The sequence below is a fragment of the Dromiciops gliroides genome, chromosome X (assembly GCF_019393635.1).
Source record: "Dromiciops gliroides isolate mDroGli1 chromosome X, mDroGli1.pri, whole genome shotgun sequence".
Lineage (NCBI taxonomy): Eukaryota > Metazoa > Chordata > Mammalia > Microbiotheria > Microbiotheriidae > Dromiciops > Dromiciops gliroides.
The window spans coordinates 68,898,032-68,922,623 of NC_057867.1; the positions used below are offsets into that span (position 1 = coordinate 68,898,032).

The following is a 24,592-nucleotide window of genomic DNA, read 5'->3' on the forward strand; positions in this document are numbered from 1 at the left end:
TGTTCCCACTCAAATATCAAATTCTTTTGTCCCCCACAATTCTTTTCCTCGGGTTTCTCCTTTTTTCTCTGTGCAGTCCAGTACGTGGTCAACTTCGAGTATATAACTACCCTAACATGTGGGACTTCTAGGATAGGGCTAAGTTTTATCAAAAGTAGTTTCATGCTATTCCATTTCAGTGGCACGGACTTAAAATCTCTTCTCCATCTTCCTGTAGTCACTCCCCATTCCTATGGGTCCTTAACAATTCATCAACTAAGGTTCTACTACCTTCCCAATAGTGAGTCTATTATCATCTTAAGAGACATTGGAAAAATACTTCCCTTATCTGGGTCTCAGATTCCTCATTTCCAAAATGAGGAGCAGCATTATCCAGCAATTAAGAGATGGATGACCAAACATATTCAATATTAAGACAGAAGAAAGGAGAAAAATTCAGCATAAGTAAATAGGAAGCATTGCAGAGAGGAGGGAAAAAAAAATATTTGATCAAACTCCACGTACAGATAACAGACAAAAACACAATAGTGGCAGTTATGGAAAAACACATTAGAAAAGAACATTTAAAGAGACGCAGGGGCAGCTAAGGGCGCAGTGGATAAAAGCACCAGCCCTGGATTCAGGAGGACCTGAGTTCAAATCCGGCCTCAGAGACTTGACACTTACTAGCTGGGTGACCCTGGGCAAGTCACTTAACCCCCATTGCCCTGCAAAAAACAATCAAAACAAAAAACAAAATGATAGTAGCAGTCGATTCCAAATCAGCTATCTGGGTATGATCACCTTTGACAGAAGAAGCATCTGAGAAAAGATCAATACAGACACCAAATTAGGAGAATAAAAAGCCAATGAATGGCCTGTAATCACTCCAACCTGGTGTAGAAAAACCAGGAAACGAACAAGAGAGACATCAGCACAGATGAGGCATTTCCTAAAGAGGTTTGACCAGGTACGTCAACCACTTACAATCAGGAGTCTAGGAAGCACAAAGCTAGCGAATACTTGATGGCTTTGCCAAGTGGAGAAAGGGACCGAAATCATTTCCACAATCTTGCAGGAGACGGTAGAAGAATAAGAACAAAATAATCCCATAAAATATCAAGAAGCAGTCCAGATTCAAACAAGCTTGGCAAGAAATACAGCTAAGTAAAATCGTCCCAAATGTATTTAAAGATGTAATCTTAAGGATAACAAACAAAAAAAGGGAAATGATCTGTGAAGACTTTCTCGTGCCTTTCCTCTAACAAGGATCATGGAGCCACCACATTTGTTCACCAGCATTAAACTCCCCAGAATGTTGCATGAGGATCTAAAAATTTCACTTAAAAAAAAAGGAAAAAAAAGAAAAAAATAGCAGCTGGATAAGACAAGTAAATACCTGGAGAACATCAAAGCTGCTAACACAATTTTGAGGGTAATGATGTTTATAAAAAGGTGTATGAATGAAGGCAAACAACAAAGGCATAGAAAAAAATTTCAAACCTTATTTTTACCCTGAAAAAGTGAATGCTTACCAATCTACTCTCCCATATCTACCCATTTTCATGAAAACAATATACATACTCACCTATGGCATCTTTGATTAAGGTATAATAAGGGAACTGATAGTCTTTAGCAAATAGTATCCTATAGACAACATCTTTATAATCACAATAGACTGAAAGGTATAAAGAATACAATATCTCACTGTGTTTATTGTTAATGATTTAAAAAGCATTGGAATCAATAGAACAAAGACTCTTCTCCAATAAAATTTCATCAGACAGATGTATAATCAGAAAAGGGAGTGGTAAAGAGCACATCCATTCTGGTCTAGGTGCATACTTTATAAAAATACATCAAAATGCTAGTGTGTATCCATACAGAGGTTGGTGAGTGATCTAGAGATCATGTCATATCAAGATTGGCTGAGGGAACTGGAGCTGACCTAGAGAAGACTGATGAGAAATCTGATATCTGTCTTGAAGTATATGAAGGACTGTTATATGGAAGACCTTTTTTGTTTGGCCTCAGAAAGCACAAAAAGAAGCAATGGATAGAATCTGCAAGGAGGTGAAAGAGGCAAGGAAAAACAGATGGACCAACATAGAATGAGGCACCCTGAAGAGATACTTTCAAGCGGGGTGTGTATGAATTGCTAGATATGCTGTAGAGATGATTCGTGTTTAGCTAGTCACTGGTCTAGGTAGGACTGAAGCTAGGTGGTGCTGCAGTAAATAGGGCGCCAGGGCTAGATTCAGGAAAACGAGTTCAAATCTGCCTACAAATACTTACTAGTTGTGTGATCCTGTCAAATAAGCTGGAGAAGGAAATGGCAAACCATTCCATTATCTTTGCCAAGAAAACCCCAAATGAGCTGGAGAAGGAAATGGCGAAGCATTCCACTATCTTTGCCAAGAAAACCCCAAATGGGGTCACAAAGAGTCAGACATAACTAAAACAACCGAACAACAACAATAATAATCAACTAGACTAGATGGCCGAGGAGATGCTCAATTCTAGAGTCTCACTTTCAAGCAAAGAGCCACTAGACATTATAAATTGACAAAAATGAGGGAAGACACACAAAAAAAGAATGATGAATGCCAAGTTATCAGATCTTTGAGGGCAAATATTAACATAGAAGCTAAGAATTTACGTGTTCCCAGAATTTCAAAGTACCCACTTTTTTTCATCCTTTACGGGAACTCTCTTCCCTAACTCAAAGAACAATTGTCTCTAGGTGGCCAACCCACTTTGGTGACGAGCCTTTTCACATTTAGATAGGCTGGTTCTAGATAGCCACATCCAACCTAAAAACTTTGTTAACACTGGTAAGGCCCTGGCAGAATTTGTACTTTGCTAACGTAGCCTGTAAGAATCCAGGATCATATCCACTACCAAATTAGGCATTATAGAAGGATTTTAGTAGCAAGCATCAAGTAATGATGAAAAAATCAATTAAAGGCAGAGTATACTCATTATCATTTCTCCTTATCCCCATATATATTTGAAGACTTTACTCCCCTCCCAAAAAAGAAAAAAAAGAATGGGCTTCACTTGGTAGCTTTTTCCCATGCTGCCACCCCTATAATCCACACTGCTGAATCAAGTAGAGAGAAGAATCCCTCCCCTTAAAGGTCACAGTGCTTTCCCACAGATAGACAAACCTACTTTGTTGTTAGGTCTTCACCTTGAAAGCATTCACTGTGGCTTCTACCCTTTGTTCTAGTCACCCAGAGTAGCTATGTTTAACGGAAGTACATTTGGGACCAAGTGGGATTAGTTTCTTTATAATTTTGGGAAGAAAGTTCTGTCATTTAGGGACAAGGGAATACTGGTTTTTCTTAGCTTACATCCATTACTATAGTAAACAGCAGTTAGGTGTTGCAGTAAATAAAATGCCAGGCCTAGAGTCAAGAAGACTTATCTTCCTGAGTTCAAATCTGGCCTCAGATAGTTACTAGCTGTGTGACCCTGGGCAAATCACTTCACCTTGCTTGCCTCAGTTCCTCATCTGTAAAATGAGCCAGAGAAGGAATTATCCAGTATATTTGCCAAGAAAACCCAAAATGGGGTCACAAAGAATGAGATATGACTAAAATGACTCAACAAGAAGAGAGTTAAAGGCCATAAAAAAGCATATAGCCATTACTAGCTGTGTGACCCATGGCAAGTCACAACCCCAATTGCCTCACCAAAAAAAAAAAAAACAAGAAACATAAAACAAAAAAAAGCATATAACCAAATGAAAATCTTCTGACTGAAAACTACTTAAAGTAGGTACTGCTTATCTAAATGCAAATCAGTAAAATTCATAATGTCAAATAGTTTTAAAAGTTTTTAAAACAAATAAGTATCTTTAATATATACATTCCTATCCTTCATCCTCAATCTAAAGATTTGCCAAGGAAATGACAATCTAAAATACAGAGATCAGACTGATCAGAAAATAGCTTTCTTTTTCCTAATCCTTAGTGCCAACCTTTGAGAAGAATACCAACAGGTGGTGTGCTAGCTGCGACATACAAGGGCTCAGAGCACTGCCTTGCCAAAGAGGCCTCAACATTTTTTACATCTCCCCCAGCGGCCACGAATATGTCTCTACATTTTCTTTGGTAATAGCGACAGTACTTTGGCTCTCTGAAATCGGACACACTGCTTCCACTGGATGTTCCATGCCGTACCTCTTCTAGAAGCCTACACACGGAGTTACTGTGAGAGAAGAAACTTTTTCCAGAGCTGCTAATGGCTGAGAACTGACTAGTTACCACCAATTCTCGACTCCACTTGGCCTTTCACTGGGAAGAAATGGGACCTACTCTTCTAGTATGTGCTTCAAAGTTATTTTTTTCTTCAACTGTTCAGCATCATAGTCTTTTTCCTTCAAAATATTACATGCATGAAGAGTGGGTGATAGGAAGAAACCATTCAACCCCTACTTTCCTTCTTCCTCCTATATCTGGGATTATTACAATTATTCCACCCCTCTAAAAGTATGTACTTGTATGAAATGTAACATGAAACAGTACAATCCAGTAGGAAGATCATTAACTGGACTATGTCATTAAACCCAGGTTATAGTCCCAGCTTGCACTAATGTCTTGAAAATGACAGGACAAGCCAGCCAGGGTGGTAGAAGCTTGTAATCCCTGCTGAAGGAAAGGACTAAGGTTGGTGGATCGCTTGAACTCTGGAGGTCTAAGCTACAGTGAGATAAAGCCTCCATAAAAGCAGTCCGTAACCTCAGGAATGAGGGGCCACCAGTCAGCCTAAGGGTTAAACAGCCCAACCTGGAAAGTGAGGGCAAAGCCCCTGTGCCATTCAGTTAGTAGTAGAACTGGGCCTACGTGTCTAGCTGGGGTGAGATCAGAAGGCCCTATCTCAAAAATATCAAAAGGAAAACAGCACAAAATAAAGTGACAGGGGGGCAGCTGGGTGGCGCAGTGGAGAGAGCACTGACCCTGGAGTCAGGAAGACCTGAGTTCAAATCTGGCCTCAGACACTTAACACTAGCTGTGTGACCTTGGGCAAGTCACTTTAACCCAACTGCCTCACTAAAAAAAAAAATTAAAAAAAATAAAGTGACAGGGTTAATTAAATTAGATGATCTCTCGGATTCCTTTCAGCTCCAAATTCTAACCATAATTGCTTAAAATCAATTTGTGCAATGGATCAAGGGTGGGTTTTCTTAATACTGCCTATAGTTCTTGAAATTTCTATCTATGTACATCTGTCTTAAATTAGAAGCCAGTGGAGGCTAGATTAAGACACGTTAAGTCTTGTCATCTGGAATTGAATTAGGTACGTACCAAACATCTGTCAATGATGACGGTGGCGTTCTTAAGCGAACATGGTCTTTACCTGACCACAGTGCAGTTTTTTATGTAGAGAACTTGCTCTGTGACCTGGTTCAGACCAATTCTACTCATCTTTATTTGAAAATAGAACCATTATCCACAAGGCCATATTCCAGAGATGATGTCATAGCAATGAGTTTAGCTAGTGAGGACAAAGGCAAGAAAGCACCAAACATTCACTTCAATTTTTTCCCCCAAACATCTTTTAGTGAAACTTGTAAGAAGCAACAAAATTAACTGACTCAAATCTTACTTCTGACCTTTGAATCTTAAGTGATAATGAACAATAAAATGGGCAAAAGGAAGAAGATGGAGTGCAAGGGCCATGGATAATAACATTTTTTCAAAGGAAATGGCATCCCCAAAGTCTGGAATTATTCAAAGCTGTCAATTTTTTGCTGAAGAAGCTATTTATTTCTCTTAGCATTTGAAAATTCTATTAAATTAACTTTAGAAAGTGGGGAAATCCTCAATACATCTCTGAAAGAGGCCATGCAGAGAAATTTCCCATTCCCCAATTAAACAGCAAGGTCTGCTTGTACTACACATTTTGTTTGTTTTGTTTGTTTTGGGTGCTGCAATTGGGGTTAAGTGACTTGCCCAGGGTCTGAATCCAGATTTGAACTCAGGTTGTCCTCCTGACTCCAAGGCCGGTGCTCTATCCACTGCGACACCTAGCTGCCCCAGTACTACACATTTTAAAAGATATTGAATTCTGATTTTGAGTTCTCATCGATTATATAATCAGAATTTAAAATCTAACCCTGGTTTTGCCAACAAAGAATCTTTGTGCAAAAGAACAGAGTCCAATCCAGACTGAATTCGGGCTCTTCAATCACAGTTCTCCTTTCCTTGGCTCCTCCCTGTTTTCAAACTTTTCTCAATTTATTCCTCCTTTCCCTTCTTCTCCCCCTTCAACTGGACCAGTTGACTACATGAAAGAATCACAAAAAGTAAACTTTTAAAAAGCTTTGGCAATGCTGATCTGCTACTGTGCCAAGAAGCAATTAAACTGTGTGTCCTTGGATTGATTTTCGAATGACCGTATTAGAAAGTCTGGAACAGATAGATGTCTTCCTGTTCCACAAAGGATCTAGATGACCTCCCAGGCCCCTCCCATTCCAACTCGACCTCTATGATCCTTTCATACTATGCATCAGGAAAAAAAAAAATCTATGTTGGAACCTGATAAAACAGGGAAACACTAAGAAGAGCTGATTATAGAGATAGTCAGGAAGCACTTGAAATATTACCTGAAAAGGTGAAAAGACTAAGCTAACAGACAACCCTCCGTTTGAGGGTTTTGTATTTTGGGCCTGGGTCAAGAAGACCTCAGTTCAAATCCAGCCTCAGACACTTAGCAGCTGTGTGACCCTGGGCAAGTCACGTAACCCTGTTTGCCTCAGTTTCCTCATCTGTAAAATGAGCTGAAGGACAAGGCAAACCACTCAGTATCTTTGCCAAGAAAACACCAAATGGGGATCACAAAAAGTCAGGCATGACCAAAATGACTGAACTAAGAACAAAATTTTAAGTAGCCTTTGACTGAAACAACTCTAGAAAATGAGTTTTCACCCATATCCATTTACATCAGGCCATCTGAATATTTGAGTACTGAGCCTCAGATGGCAAGAGGAGAATAATCTATTGAGTTTCCTCCAAAGCATATGGCTCTGCACATAGTGAGGACCTAATTCATTTTGGCCGCTTTTCTATGTATGACCTTTTGCAACTGAGGCTGTCTTCTTTTACTTAGAAATTACAAGAGCAACAGATGGCTGACATGAACATGGTCAACATAAGTAACTAATGACAATGGGGGGGGGGGCAAGTCACATTTCTGTGGGCCCAAAGGCATCTAAAAACCGCTTGGCTTAAAAATATTAAAAGTCTTGGGGAGGGGAAACGGAGGGGAGGGAGGGAGAAAAATCTGAAAATATAAATCTTATAAAAACAAATGTTGAAGAGTATTTCTACATGTAACTAGAAAATAATAAAATACTCTTAATGATAAAAAAATATATTAAAAGTCCTCTAGAAGTAAAGTATTTTGAAGTACTTTAAGTTAAAAAATACTTAAAAGTAGTCTAGAACCCCAGATTTTCCAAGACAACCCTGGTTTCAAGAAAACCAAGTTTTACTTTTCATGGGGCTTTGCAAAAGATCCTTTGTCTGATCACACATCCAAATTTCTGCTTCCCAAAACAAAAACAAAAACCAGCGATCATCATATCTACCAGTGATTCTGATTTGCATGTGTCTGAGCAAATTCCTCTCTCAGAGAACTCAACAACAGTTGCTAACCTCACTGCCCCAGTCATCTTAATTCATAGATCTAAAGCTTGTGATGAGGCTTGCTTCCACCACTCTACCAATGGAAAGTTAACCTGCTCCATCTGGTTTACCAGCTCCAGTTATCTTCCATTGTTCCCCTCTCCTAAGGTACCCACAAACTGAACTATTCAGGACACTTTTAATATGGCCCACTGTTGTGTGCTTCCTCTTCTCCCATGCCTTTGCCCACCTTTTTCTACGCCCAAGACACCTTCTTATCATCCGTGCCTACTGAACTATCACTGTCCTCTGGGACCCGGGTCACAGGTGCTGCCTCTTTGAAACAATCCCTGATTTTTTGCTTCCCTACCCCTCACTCACCCCACCTCCCCAGATATGGACTCTCCTCAGGACTTAGGTCTGACCCTCTTCTTCCTCCTCGCCCACCCCCATGGATATGCTAACAGAGAACCCTGAATATAAAATGCTTAATACATGGATGAAGGAGGAAATGGGAAAAGATTTTGACAAGAAGTATTAAGATTACTAATATTAGGCAGTGAATGAAGAGCAATGATTCTTTAAAAGAGACTGAGCAAACCAGGCTTTTTTTTTTAACCATCACAAGTCATTAGACCAGATACTAAATCAAGATAATGCCTTTTCTTTAGAGAGGAAGTTTCCTTTGAAGCCCAGCTCACATTATCTCATTTATCGTGAGAACATTCCTAGGAAATCTGTGGAGGCAGTTGGAGTAATAAGACCCTAATCTGACGAAGAATCTCATCCAAACAGAGGTTGGGTGACTTGAGGGAAGGTAGAACTGGGCTTGAACACTCAAAGCCCTTCACTCCTCGGGCCAGGCCTCTTCTCCGGCAACAGGATTGCATTCAGGCTGGGAAAGGATGCTCCCAGGCCTTCACCTATGCTCCAGTTAAGACTGTGGGAAGCAAATTTATGGAGTTGACATTCAGTGCCCTTTCCAAGAAGACACTACAGCTGTGGGGGTTTGGGGGGTTTTTTTGTTTTTAATTTTTTTTTAGTGAGGCAATTGGGGTTAAGTGACTTGCCCAGGGTCACACAGCTAGTAAGTGTTAAGTGTCTGAGCCTGGATTTGAACTCAGGTACTCCTGACTCCAGGGCCAGTGCTCTATCCACTGCACCACCTAGCAGGCCGAACTACAGCTGTTTTACAAGAACTCCCGTGCCATTTGATGAAACAGTATCATGAATGTATCTGTGACTTACCCCATACCCCACACTGTGGGGTTCTTTTATCTCAATTCTCTCTCTCCCAGTGCCCAACAAAGTGCAAATTACCAAGACTAGGGCTGCACAAATGGCTGTCAAATCAAGAAACCAAAAAAGTATGTATTCAGAGGCAAGAGGTAAAGAGGCATACTCACAATTTTCACCTTCAAATAACACCCATTAAACCACTATTCAAAATCCATTTGTGCTGTTTTTAACATTCAGTTGGAATATACTTGGAAGCTTGATTTAGGGAGTTTCAACTTTATCCCTAGTTCGAGAAAGTCTTTGGGAGATAAAAGTCAATAATAGCACAGGTAGACAACAAAATAACCCTTTCAGAGAGCGTGGAAACCACTGGCATTCAATTGAAATCCTCTTTAAATCTTTCCAAAAGGTTCAGGAGGGAACATTTGGGGGTACAGTTAATAGCAACGTTACAAGCCCAATAAGCTGCTGTTGTTCGTTCTCAAAGAGGACCATGATATCAGGGTGATGTCATAATTCAAGTGAGGCAGGGCTGTGCAATATCACCAGCCTCACTCTCCTCCAGAGCCATCTGGGTCCAGTGGCAAGGTGGACATCAGGATGACTGGAGACAGTCATGTTTGAGGCAATGGGGATTAAATGACTTTGCCAAGGGTCACACACCTAGTAAGTGTCTGAGGTCAAATTTGAACTCAGATCCTCCCAACTTCAAGGCCAGTGCTCTATCCACTTCACCTTCACCACCTAGCAGCCCTGCCTCTAAGCAGCTTTCTTCCCATAGGGTTCAAGGCAAAAGTGGGAATCATTAGAACTCAGCAAGAACATGGTTAAGGAAGGGCAGGGATGGCAAAAGGTGTGGCAGGCCCTTCTGATAACCCCAAGGAAAAAGCAATTACATTAATCCATTAACAAACACTTTAGACATGACTGTATTTAGTAAACCACTGTGTTAACCGCTGAGACCAATGAAAATAGCCTGGGTCAGAGTTCCAATTTCCAAGGGTTTGCCGAAGAGCTCAGGATAACAACACCTACAGCAGTTTAAAGACAAGTACAAGGCAAGAAGAAAACACTGCTCCCCATTTGTGGTGGGAGTTACTGAGAGCAAGGTGGCAAGTGACAAGAACAAGCAAAGACTCCGGAGAGGTGACCAGTGATCAGGGAGGGGAAGAAAGGGGAGTGGGAGGGTAGGGGAAAGGAATGGAAGAGGAGAGGGAGGGAAGGGAAAAAGAAGGGGGAGGGAGGAAGGGGAAGAGGGGAAAGGATGTGAAGAAAAGAGAGAAGGGAGGTACAGGAAGACAGGAGAGAGGCAAGCGGATAGAGGAGAAGAGAGGGAGGCAATGAAAGGCAGGGGAGGGGGAGGGAAATGGTGGGAGGAAAGCAAACACCTGTTAGGCAGAGAGGTAGTAGAAGAGCTGCAGAATGAGCAGTGCATCTCTCTGTAGACAAGGCCTACGGGCTGCTTTCTTTTGCCTGGCAATTAGGAGGGCTCTAGGGTGGAAAGGGAGGACGGGGAAGGAGTTATTAGCAAATGACAGGAATTTCTTTTTAGTGTCAATAAAATATGAGAAAAATGGTTTTGGCCCCAATACAGCTTGTCTCCGGCAATTTCAGCCATCAAGTTAACTACTTTGGATAGTTAGCGAAGGCAATTCCACCATGCTGGCACATTCGAAAAGCAGCAGAGACTAAGGCAGAGTACAGTAACCCAGGATGGTGTCTGGAAAAACGGCTTCGGGTCAAAATGCAAGCTCTCTGGAGTTAGCTAATGCAGCAAAGAAAGAAAGTGCGAAAAGTTCAGCCCTGGGCAGCCGGGCCTAGGGCACGTTGGGTGGCAGCAGCCGCCAACCCAGCCCACGCACAGGGAGCAGGCATTCCCAATTCTCCTCTCCAATGCAGCCACGAGCAGCTGATAACAAAAGGACGCAATCTGCCCCGCTTGTCAAGGTCCCTTCTGATGCTCTTGGATGACAGCAAAAAGAAAGAGAGTGAGGGGAGGAAATGCTGCCATTGATCTAAAACCCAACATCAGGCCGCTACACTGCTAGATCTGAAGTCATTTCATAGTTTCCACTTGCCTTTTTATCTCCTCAGCCTTGCCTCCCCGCATGGCCAACCTTGGGGTAAGCATCTCATAAAATCAGTCAATGTGAAGTGGACATGATTTTCAAGATGATCTAGTCCCTCATTCTCCAGAAGGGGAAACTGATCCCTAGACTAGGTGACTCAGCCAGCCACAAGAGAGCTGGGCAGCAAGCAGTAAGGACCATGCCTCACACCAAGGATGAGATTTCTTTTCTAAAACAAATCAAGATGAGAATTTAGGAGAGCACCACATGGTTCCTAAAGCTACTAACAGACACAAATCCCTAACCTCAAAGACGTGAGAGCAAATTTAAAACAAATACTAAAACATCACCTAAGGTACCTCCCATAGTCACTTCCAGTCATAGGCAGAACCTGAACTCAGGGTTTCCTGGACTCCTAATGGCTTCAGCAGATCTCACTAAGAGAAAGAATAGAACCATAAAGAAAATACCAACTCTGGCCTCTTTCAGACAAGAAGAATGCTGTAGGAAGATTAATAAAATTGGCACCAAAGGTGAAGGAGCTGTTGTCTCCAGGAGAGAAACCAAGTCAAAAGTTTTAAAGGCCAAAAAGACAGTATAAAAGGAGGTAAAAGCACCAAGAAAAAGAAGAAAGTTCAAATATCTTCAGCCTCCCAGAGACCAAATACCCTTCCTTCAGGTTGGAAGCAATGTGTGAGTCCGAGAGTGTGAGTGTCCCTCCCTTCACTCAAAGACCCTTGGGAAAACATCCCTAGGAACTTTGTAAAACCCTGATTAACTAAGCTATATGATGCAGTGGCTAGTGTCCACTAAGAACTGACTTCAAATGCCTCCTCCAAATATGTTCTAGCTCTGTGACCCAGGGCCAAGTCACTTATCAGCCCCAGTTTCTTCATCTGTCAAGTAGGGATTATAAAAGAACTTACCTCCCAGGCTTATTGTGAGTATAAAGAGGTAATACTGATGAAGCACTTTGCACATATGTAAGTGCTATACAAATGCTAGTAGTTATTATAATCAATAACATTTATTAATAATACCATCCTTTCCCTTGACCACTGAGTCAAGTATTAAGAGGACTGAGGACTGAGAACACCACCGACCTTCACTGTGAAAGTCAAGGCTGACCAAGAGTAGATCATTAGGCTGTTAGGAAGCTGTGTGATATGATATGGAAGGGGGGTCCATCACAACACCCCTGGAGGCCACAAGGCCTATAACTGGTATGCCTGAGACTATGACCCTTTGGATGTTGCCAACAACAGTGGAATCATGTAAACTACAGCCAACCAAATTTTCCTGTATGCATGTAAAAAGAAAAAGGAAAAAATGTTGATGATAAAAAGTATAACTAAACTTTAATCAGAATGATCATTCTTGGTCCTTTGAGGAAATAGCTTCCTACTCCCAGCAGAGGTGAGACCTAAGGCTGTGGGGTAATGTTATATACCTTCTCAAACCCTCCTCTACCTGGTAGGAGAGATTTAAGGTGAAATTACCATATGGTGCAAAAAAACAAAAACAAAACCCAGGAACAAACTTTTCTTAAAGTAATACCTATGCTACAAAAAAGGATTCTTCAGGGGCAGCTAGGTGGCACAGTGGATAAAGCATGAGCCTGGGATTCAGGAGGACCTGACTTCAAATCCGGCCTCAGACAATTGACAATTATCAGCTGTGTGACCCTGGGCAAGTCACTTAACCCTCATTGCCCCGCCCCAAAAAAAGGATTCTTCTTGTATCCTTCTAATCTATGTAGACTATGGAAGGTATCCTCTGAGATTTAGGACAGTTTTCTTTGGAGTACTAAGCAAAACATTTCTATATTTTCAATTCAACTCCCTAATTTTATTTTGATGACAACATGCCCAAAAATAGGATAGGGGGAAAAAAACCCTGACACTAAACACCAATCAGTAACTTGGGCAAGTGTCAGACTAAGTGTGTGACTAACCCACGTTGAAGACATCCCAGCTCCTCAAGGGACTGACCAACTTGCAAACTCAGACGTAATCCTCAGGGGGAACATAACCTTTTTCTCTTTGGGAATCCTCTCGTGGTTATATGAGAGTCATAGTGTGTGATGAAGTTTCCAAAGGGTTCCCAAGCCTTTCCCCAGCTTCCTCTGGCCCCACATTATTGAGTTAATATTAAAAAGGAAGAGGTTATACACATGGTTGACCGACCCTTCAAATGCTACAAGTGGATTTGGTGCAACAACAAAAAAAAATGCCACTTCAGCAAACTTGTACAAGAGTCAATGCTTGTTAGCAAAAAAAAAAAAAAAAAAAAAAAAAAGGATGGAAGCAAAATGAAAAACGGTAATCAGATTTTTTTTTTTGGTCAAACTGCATGAGAAGACAGTGGCCCAGGGGACAGACTGGACTTGGGTTGAATTCACCCCTCACTAAGCATACAACACAACTTTCTCTGTGCCTCAGTTTACTTACCTGTAACACAGGGATAACAGCAATTGTCACATAAGATCATGATGATGATCAAATGATAACGTGCGAAAACATTTTGCAAACCTTCAAGTGCTATTATCAACATAAATTATTAAATCTTTGAATAAATGATTAAGCATGAAACTGTGCAAGGAGCATCAACTTGACATTCAGAGGACCTGGATTCAGATCTTCTGGGCTACTTTGACTCTGTCTCTCTGGCTATGAACTTTTTTTTTTTATCAAAGGTCTTTATTTACATTCTTTCAAGAATGGGCCGTTCCCTATTGGATTGGCCTATGAACTTTTTCATTTGCAAAATAAGGGGAGATTAGACTACCGGCTCTTAAAAGCTCCTTCTAGTGCTAAATCTGATTCAGTGATAGAAATGTATTTTCCAGAGGGTAAAAAAATAAAAGAAAAGCTTCTTTTATCTCAATAACAGGCTAGACAAAAATCATACAGTCAGATGCTTAAAGGGGGAAAGGTGGAAGCTACCTAGTCCAAGCACTCTTTTTTCAAGATGAGAAAAGAGACCTCCCACAAATGATATCACTGGCCTAAAAAGTGTTACAGGTCCGACTTGAACATACACCTATGACTTCAGGCTTCTGGCTCTTTTCTGCCATTCTGATTGAAGGCCAGAGTCATGGGTCCCAGAAGCCCCACTGAAGAGGGGTACCCAGGTCAAGGGTCACTTCATCCCCTTCACTCCACCCCCCACTCCCTTTCTGCTTCTTGCTGGGTGTGGTCTTCCCCACTTAAATTATAAGGCAAGGACTCTTCTTTCTTGGTCTTATTTGTATTTCTAGGGCTTAGCACAATGCCTGGCTGGAGAGTAGGCACTTAATAAATGTTTACTAAGGGGATTATTTTGGTCTGGGCCTAGGATTTCAATGGTATGAAAACATTCTCCACTGATAAAGAAGTAGGTAGGGGGCACAGTGGATAGAGTGTTTGGCCTGGAGTCAGGAAAACCTGAATTCAAAACCAGCCTCAGACAATTCATACCATATGACCTTGGGGCAAGTCACTTAATCTCAGTCTGCCTCAGTTTCCTCACCTGCAAAATGGGAAAATAATAAATGCGCCTACCTCTCAGGGTTGTTGAAATGATCAAAAGTCTTAGTATATAGGACCTGGCACATAGTAGGTGCTCAATAAATGCTTATTGCATTTCCCCATGGATGCAGATTGGCATCTTACCCATTACTGGGCATTATCTAACTGTCAGGGTTCCTGACAGGTTAAGTGACTTCCCTAAGACCATATAGCTAGTTTATGGCCAAGGCAAGCCTTGAAGTCAGGTCTCCTAACTCTGAGACCAGCCTCCCACAGACTACACCAGAACAATGATCATGGCTGACATTTATAGAGGCTTTAAGGCCAAACACTATATATAGGTCTTCTCATTTGATCCTCACAATTTACTAAGGTGGATGGATACTGGCCTCTAAGTATCACTACCATTTTACAAATTAACAAAGTGAGGCTAGTGCAAAGACGTGACCTTGGGCCTTTCTGGCTCCAACACTGATGCTTTTTCCATATCATGCTAAAGTAGTTGGGTCTCAATCAGTCCTTATTAAGATCTAAGAAACATCTTGTAGTCTCATTCACAGTGAATGTGGCTGGAAAGATATGCCCGAGATAAATCATGAGAAACACAGAATCTATGATTACTTATTTGTTACAAGGCAGGGCTAATACTGGGGATAGGTGGGGAGGGGGAGGGAGGGGAGTGTCAGCATTAATGAAGTAGTTAAAAATCCAGAGAAGAGAGCAGACATATTCAGGAGGACACAGACAAGAGAGGTATTAGTACTAGTATGTCAAGTTTCAAGTACACTTTCAAAAACAAGTTATTTGGGGCAGCTAGGTGGCGCAGTGGATAAAGCACCGGCCCTGGATTCAGGAGTACCTGAGTTCAAATCCGGCCTCAGACACTTGACACTTACTAGCTGTGTGACCCTGGTCAAGTCACTTAACCCCCATTGCCCCGCAAAAAAAAATTTTAAAAATTAAATTAAATTAAAAAAAACAAGTTATTTACGGTAGGTAGATACATGGATTCAGGTGTAATCTTTTTTGTCTTTTGTATATATGGAAATATTAATGTTCACTGACTACTATAAAGTTCATAAATTTTAAAATATATTTTTTATTTTAATGTTAACTTTGGTGCATCCCCCACCCCTGACTAATGATGTTAGCCACTATCTTTGCCATTTGCTTTTTCTTCACAACAGATTTATATTCAGGATCCCTGCCCTAAAATAGCATGCCATGCAACTAGTAGTTTTATTTATATAGTCTTTTAACTATGTAGTTTTAAACTGAGATGGGTTTTTAGGAAAGTCTTCTTTCTAGTTTGGGGAGGAAACTTTGGAGAAAAAAAATTATATCTGTTTTATTCTTTCTGCACAATGTAGATTCTTTATTATCCTGAAAGAATGTTCTAGGGAAGAGGAACAGATTCCATGACAAAAATGAAGTAGAATAGCAACAAGCAGGGTGAACAGACAGAAGAAACACATTAAAGATTATCAGCATAGTGGTACAACTTTATGTAAAAAAGAAAAAAAAACAAGAAACCACCATACGGCAAAGAATTCGAAATTGAGGGGATGCCCATCAATTGAGGAATGACTGAACAACTTGATCGATGTATGATTGTGATGGAACTCTTGTACTTTAAGAAAATGATAAGTAGGATGGTTTCAGGAAAAAAAAACTGTATACAGTGACAGCAAATTGTAACAATGATCAACTGTGGAAAAACTTAGTTACTCTGATCTAGACAATGATCCAAACCAATTCCAAAGGACCCAGGATGACAAATGCTATCCACCTCCAGAGAGAGAACTGATGAACTCTGTGTACTGACTGAAGAATAATTTTTTCACTTTATGTTTCTTGTTGATGATTTTATTTTTTACAACATGGCTAATACGGAAATAGGTTTTGCATGACTTCAACAAGTATAATTGATATCATATTGCTAGCTTCTCAATGGGTAAAGGAGGGGCAGGATGAAGGGCAAGAATTTCAAACTCACAAATTTTTTTAAAAGGATGTTAAAAATGAATTAATTACTGGGCAGCTAGGTGGCGCAGTGGATAGATCTCTGGCCCTGGAGTCAGGAGTACCTGAGTTCAAATCCGGCCTCAGACACTTAACACTTACTAGCTGTGTGACCCTGGGCAAGTCACTTAAACCCAATTGCCTCACTAAAAATAAAAAAATGAAAAAAATGAATTAATTACTTAATTAGAAGAAGAAAATGAAAAAGCACCACAGACTTAGAATAGCATTAGGGAATGATGAAAATTATGCCACCAGCTTATTACAGTTTTACAATCCTTTTTTTAACATAATATTTTTGTCTGTTGATAGGCTAAAAAAATTTTTTTCCAAAAAGAAGTGGAATAGGGGACTCAAAGAAAGGCTCAAAACTCAAACAGAATTAGAATCAGAGAAGAAATCACTGCAGTGAATCAACGAACAGAAGGCAGCTTATGGGGGACACAGGGCAAAGGGACTTTTGCTGACAGTTGAATCTTTCTCTGCTTTTCACCCATTACAATCCATCATATCTGTGTAGATTTTCTCCCCCAGAAAGCTGCCCATACATGAGTCAAAAAGTCATTTTGAAGAACCTTAAAAGCTAGAAGGGACCTTGGGTCATCTCATCCAACCCCCCAGCTATGAATCTTTCAAGAACTATTCTCGCCATCCTCAGGTCTCCAAGGTCTTTTCCAGTTGTCAGGCCTATGAGTGTATGAAATGACCCTATTACAGCAGATGAGAAACTCCATTTCTTTTCGGAAAATCGATCTGCAAACTGCATTTTCAAAAGAGAATTCTTAGGCTTATAGGGTTTAGAGCTACAATGGGTTCTTAGTGATCATTTAGTCCAAACCCTTTTTACAGATGAGTACAGTGAGGCCTGGAGAAATTAAACCGGACTGTCAAAGGTTATATAGGCTTAGAGAACAAAAATCTGAAGCAAGAGTCATTTTGGCGCAATAGATAGAAGGCCAGACTTGGAATCAGAAATACCTGGCTGGGTTTCCATGGGCAAGGAGTAAGTTGCCCACAGTAGTATGAGATTAAGACTAAGCTACAGGCAAGTTGCTGATCATCAGTGTAAGAAGTTTCTATATTGTGAGAGTTCCCTACACCAACAAAACCACAGGTCTGTACCAAACAAAAAACTTATTAAAAAACTCAGTGCTCAGAGGGATAAATAGGTGGTGCAGTTGGATAAAGCACCGGCCCCAGATTCAGAAGGACTTGAGTTCAAATCAAGCCTCAGACACTTAACACTAACTAGCTGTGTGACCTCTTAACCCTCATTGCCCAACCTCCCCCTGCCAAAAACAACCTCAGTGCTTTTAGCAATCAAATTTTATCATAATACAGTTAGTTAGAAAGTATCACCTATGATGTTCCCAATAGTTAAAATGTACTCATAACTGATAAAAGTATGTAATAAACATAGATCACCCTGTTCCCCTTCCCTCCACCCAAATAAATGTTTGAAGAGAAGTGAACTGAACTGAACCAGGAAATGTTATGAAATTTAGAATTGATTCCAGGCGACAACTCTCTAACACACAGTAGGGCTTTTTGTAGTAAACCTAATGAGGTGAGTCTGAAAAGCCTATAGATGAGGAACATGGAGCCCAAGTAGAATTGTAACAAACAAGTAAATTAGCAGCTTCTGAGCTTTAAAGAAACCAGGATATGCCCTAATAAGAATTGTGAAACTTATAGTGTCACTTGGTATCACAAGACCTAGATATGACATGAATTTGTAATATACTAAATGTCAAATATCTATGAAACATGCATGTAGTCTGCAAGGCTTCTGTCAGTCCCATCACTCAACGGCATTATGTTCACAGTATGACTTCCAGTACTAGCACTGTCCCCCCTCAGGCTGTTTATTATTTGCCGCCTTTAAGATTGATCATTTCTAAGATACAGCAAAGAGTAGGCAAAGGTGGTCTGACATTTCTGATAACAAAGGCACGGAACTTTCTTTATTACAGCTTCTTTTCCCAAATGGCCTCACCCTCAGCCTCAACACCATGGGAGGGTGGAATGAAGGCCAGGTGTGGTACAAGAGGACCTAGGTACAAAACCTGGCTCTTCTTCATAGTACCTGGGTTTCCCAGCTCTCTAAACCTGGCTCCTCATCTGTAAACCAAACCAGTTGGGTGGACGGATCACTAAGGCCATCTTCTGTCTGGCTAAACTAATTGTAGTAAATGAATCTATGGGATATTTAATGTGCTGTAGGAGATGAGCAGCAAAAATACAGAAGCGTTAAAAGACTTCTAGGAAATGAGACAAAGTAAAGTAAGAAGACAAGGTGATGACACCACCACAAATGGAAAGAACAAAACTGAAAGAGAATGTGGCAAGGTAATAATTACAAGAAGTTTCGTCCCAAAGAAGAGATCGGAGAGATGGGGAAAAAAACCCTCCTCCCCCCCCCACATCCTCTGTGTAAGCAGGAGTCAGTAGACTGGGTACAGACTGGGTACAAAAGACTTCAGTTTGGTTGAAATTTTTTCTTCCACTTTTATTTAAAATGGCCTTCCGGGAGGAGAGGAAGAGGGATACATTGAAACATGTAGATGATAATAAAAAGCAAAGAGAGCAAAAAAAAACTTATTTTTTAAAAATCTTATCCTCTGCAAAAGAAATGTTATTGCTTTGTGTATTGTTTTGTGTGAACAGTAACCTGGATGTCTCATCTCTTTCAGATACTCACTATCTGAGATTGTCAAAAAAGTTGGTTTACTTCCTATCACTGCAACATAAGAGACTTGGTTGTGCTAGATTGGAGAAGTCACTTTAGCATCAGTTTCTCCAGTGTATAAAATGGGGATAGCATGATTTCCAATACCTAAATTACTAAGTGGTAGTAGTGGTGGTGGCGGTGGTGTGTGTCTATAAAGCACAATGCCTGTTATGTGAATATAAACTATTATTACTAAATAGAATTGTACAAAGAAATCTTTTTGCAATGCATGAAATAAAGCTCAAGCTATAACAATGAGCTCCAAATCACCATGGTAAGAAAATGCAAATTAAAACAACCATAAGGTTTTACTGTACCATGTGATAAAATGGCAAAGATGAGTAAAATGTGATGAGTAAAATGTGAAGTCCAAGTGGGGGCAGGGAGGGGGGGGGGAGAAGAAGGGGGTTGTGGGAAGCAGGCACAATGATCCACTGTAGGTGATGGCCCAAGCATTCTGAAATTCAATTTGGAATTATAGAATAGCTGCTAGACTGCCCATACCCTTTGACCCAGCCACCCAGCTTTAAGCATATCACCTAAGGAAGACAAAGACAGAAATAAAGGTCCAATATGTAGCAGAATAAAAGTGCAGTAACACAAAACTAGAAACAATGTGGGTGCCCAAAGATTGAGGAATGACTTTAAAAATCTTAGCATATGGAAGTTATTCTTACCATTATGAGCTAAGAAACGATAAATATGAGGAATTCAGAAAAACAAGAGAAGATTTTCATGAGCTAATATGAAATAAGCAGAACCAAAGGAACAAAATGAACAATGTCAACAACTTAATTAAATTCAAAGATGACTAACAAGAAGCTGAGTCTTGAGTAATCGGACAAACAGGGAAGGGCCAGGAGATAATGAAAACACATCTCTCCTCCTTCCTCAGAGAGGCGAGGGACTACTAAGAGAAAATGCTGTCTACAACACCAAGACATGGTCATTTTATCAGGATGTTGTGTACAATAATATCAAGACATGATGACCACATCTGATAATTTATGCTTTGTTTCTGTCACAAAGCCAAACTCAATCTGCATATGGGAAGGAAAAGATACCACCATTCCCCCCTTCCCCTGGCCCACTCCCAAATCATCCTCACCCCCCCACCCCACCCCCACCCATGACTAGAGCATTTAGACAAAATCTTTAATGAAGCATACTCTTAAAATAATTTTTAAAAAGACAAGCTTAATATTTCAGGGCCCATCTTATTCATATCATCTAGAGCAGAAGTGCCAAGTGAGCCCAAACCAGATTAAAATGTGATTAGGAAATGCTGAACAAAATCAATAAAAATACAATATAACATAATGTTAATTTGTGGTTTTCTAAGCCAACATGTGGTCAGCAGGGATCTATACAGTGATACCACTGTGTTGGAGCCCTCTCCTCATACTCTAAGTTAGGCCAGCTGCATAGCACAATATTTAAGCAAAGTTGTCAATATATGATAATCATCCTCTCTTGATCAGAGACTCAGGAGGTTTGAAAAAAGTAAGAGAACTACAGGCAGATTAGAAGGAAGAGGTAGAGCTGTCACTTTGCAATAGATATATTTCTGAGAAGTTGTGTGCTAAGGAAATTGTCAATATAATTTCCATTTTGAGTGCACCCAAGTGTAACGAGACAAAAAAGGCACAAAGAAAATCAGAGTAGAGCTAAAAACACAAAGAGTGCCTTGTTTAAATAAACAGAAAAGAATATGCATTTGTTGTATACCTGTAGGGAGAAGCAAGCCAGCTGAACATGCACCACCCTCTTTTTCTGTTTTGCTTTATACTTGGAAATGCTCATTCTGTTAAGTTCAAAATTCTACCAAAAATTATAATCATATTCCAAAGGTGAAAAATGATTCACTTATTTTTTTACCACTATTTTCATTTCAACCAAAATATAGTGATGTAAAGTAATACACTTATATAAATTGAAGCCTTACTTTCCCCTTGCCCAAAACCTGGCTCATATAAAACTTAAGCACAACCTATAATTGATCATCTTTACATTGATACTCCTATCCAAAACTGTCATTTTGAGGGTATAGCCTAAAATAAGAGCAATGTGATATTTCAGTTTTGTCCCAGGTACAATAATTTCAGAAAGAATACAGGACAGACTCTTAGCAGAGTCGATTTAACCCTAAGAGTTAGCTTTTTAAAAGGATGGCTTGGGTTTCCATGTGGGAGCAATTAAAGTACCACTATTCATTTAATATTTACTGGCATAAAGAAAAGATCCTCTGAATTTATATTCTAATTACTTGCAGGTGTGGTATGATAGGCAATCCTTACAACAAGCATGAAAGTAATGACTCAAAAAGCAACTTGTTTCACGCACTATTATGTGAGTACAAAAATAAAGGCAGGTGCCAAGAGCAATCCTTTGTAGAAGATTGACTTGTGGGGAAGAGACCTGAGCTATACAAAAATTGTAACTAGACCATGACTTAAAAGTTTACATGGCAGAAATTCCACTTTCCTAGATGATAAGGTATGAAACTATATGTTTTCTCATCTAGGTTTTACCTGTCCGTGGAAAAGAAATCATCCACGTTAGCAGCAAATTCTGACACGTTTGTTATACTGATAAACGGCCAAACACTGCTAACGGCAAGTTTATAGCTAGATGTAAATATTAATTTGCTTTCTGAATGAATGTTGAGTTGTATACTGTATTACAGGACTACGATGCAAATTAGGAGACTTCACTGTGTCAGTGTTGTGAAGATAAAGAAAGTGGCCTTAACCCAGACTTCTGCATTATGCCCATGATTGAGTTTAGAAGAACAAGCAAGTCCATCTGCTGCCTGCGTGTCATTCAAGCCGGCCCCAAAGCAGAAGGGACAGGCTAATCCAGCTGGCTTGTTCAGAGACTGTATTTAGTGAAACATGACTTTTGTTCATAGAATAAATGTGTTTTCATGAAACTTTTCATTGTCTATGTTAACTATTATGCTGGTTAATCTGAAGAAATAATCCTAAAGAGGGACTATAATTTGCATTCACTTCAATGCCTTCTGAACTGATCACTTGGCCCAAAGTCAGGATGCTGTTCTAATTGCTAACTAAAACACACTCATTTCAATTCTATAAAGTACTACCATTTTCCATATAAATGACAAAACTTAGCAATAGTGCTCTTGCAAGATTGCATTTAATATTACAAATACCAGTTACACATGTCCAGGGCCTAAGTGGGAAAAGTATTAATACCTTTTTCATTTGCTTCGATTTGCCTGCTTTGCTGTGGCTTTGCCACAATGCAAAGACAACGTGATGGATGAAGTATAACCCAGAACTAGCTAATGAAATGGAATGAGGAGAACTTGGTCTTGTAAACATTTCTAATCGTAAAAAACAGCCTATATCTGACTGCTCACCACCTCAGGGAGAGGGGAGTGGAGGGAGGGAATGAGAGAGGGACAGAATCTGGAACTCAAAACTTTTAATTAATTGATTTTTTGAAATTTAAGAAAAAAAGGAGAAAAAACATGCCCTCAAGATTCAACTGGATCCCTTTAAAATTCCTCTTTCTGTCTATTCCCAGTGTCCCCACAGTTCTGCTTCCTGAAGACCAAGCCTCCAAAGAACAAGCTCTGGCAGGACCCATAACCGGCTGGCAAAGCTTTGGGCAGTGGCTGCCTGCGCCAGAGGACTAGACTAGATTGTCTTAACTGACCACAGGGCTGTCAGAAACAAGAGGATTTTCAAAGGCAACACAACACCAGTAACTGTCTCCACAGAGGCATGGAAGGGGTCTGTGATATGCACCCACACACCTGTGACATGAAATCCTGAAGTATGGGAGTCCTCCACTAAGAGGACATACAGAAAAGAAAAGCCCTGATACTGGTGGCCACAAAACCTGGAAATCGAGGACTGCTCCCCCATTCAATGGAGCTTAACTACCTCAATGAGGGAAAGCAGGGGAATGAAAAACCCATCCAAGTGGGCAATATAGGTAAGGTCATCACTTAACCAAATTTTTGCAAGCCTCAGCAATCAAAGGAATGGCACACTGTGCTTCTTATAAAAAAAGATTTAAACACACACACACACACACAAATGTGTGGTGGAGAGAAAGGTGACATTTCAAAAAAGTTTCCTAAAAAGGAGCAATCGTAGCAATTGACCAGTCTAGGACAAAGACTTAGGAAGCAGCTACCTTTCCAGTCTATCCTACAGGCAATAGTTTAAATTTGACACTCCCCAAAATGTGTGCAAACAGTTCCAAATGCATACAGCAAAATAAAGGGTAACGTAAAGGTGTCTCCACAAACTCCACTTTATTAGGTTAGGGGTGTGTGGAATCTGCTCTTGGATCATGGAGGTGGCTATGGCTGGGGGGTGAATCACCATCCAAGCAGATAATCTCAAAGGTTGCTCATTTTGAGCTGGAGAATGCATTAGATGACTTTTCAAAGTCGATTTACCTTTCCTAATCATTATACTTTGCTCAGACTAATGTTAAAATTAGCCACTTTTATGGTGTTCTTTTATGGTAGCTTGGATGAGCTGTGGGCAACAGTGGGAAACCTGCCCAGAATGACAAGTTTAAAAGGGGGTTTCCTGTTGGTTTTGCTTACTTTGCTGGGTAAATCCTGTTTGAGGTTTTATCTGGTACAAAATTATAAAGGAAGCTAACCTTAAATTAATTGACTCTATCATGTGTTCCTTTTATGAGCTATTCAGATTACTATGAACTAAAAGAAATCACACCATGCCTGCCTAAATCATGCGTCAAACAGCCCCACCCCTCTGCAACCAACAGAGCAGGTTCCTAAAAGAATCAGAACAACATCAATGCCCACCACAGCATCATTTCAGAAAAGACTTCCATGAGACATCAACCCAATTCTGAGAATTCAGGCAGAAACTTAAGTTTACTGTGTGTCAAACAAGGAGAACTTCTGAGAGAAAAATAGAAATGTTTGAGCAAGATTAGACACAGTAGGAAAAAGAGGAAAAGAGGGAGAATAATAGAGACAAAGAAAGAAAACATTACCAAATGTATTGACATACATAGTACCACAGTGGTAGTAATCACATAATAGGCATTTCTTCTTTGTTAGGTTGAAACCAAGGTTCACATACAAATGAAGAAATACTCATGGTGTAAGGGATTAATATACTTCATGTCAAAAACCCTGAGTTTGAATCCAGGCCTTGCCGTTCACTTACTAACTTTGGAACCTTGGGCAACTCACTACTACTTCTAAACTTCAACTTCTTCACCTGTAAAATGGTGACACTACTTAAAATATATACTTCAAAGGGTTCCGTGAAAACCAACTGACAATGTATAGAAAGTGTTTTAAGTCTTGAAGCAATAAAGGAATGGCAGTGAGAAATGGAAGGTATAGATTAGCTCTGTTCAGTATAATTACTTATTAAACTTGGGGAT

The 24,592-nt window shown here is 40.2% G+C and overlaps 1 protein-coding gene across 1 annotated transcript in view; it reads right to left on the minus strand.

Annotated features, from left to right (window-relative positions):
* Window positions 1–24,592, minus strand: part of BRWD3 (bromodomain and WD repeat domain containing 3) — a 111,912-nt gene that overhangs the window by 74,742 nt on the left and 12,578 nt on the right. The gene's annotated exons all lie outside the window — the stretch shown is intronic.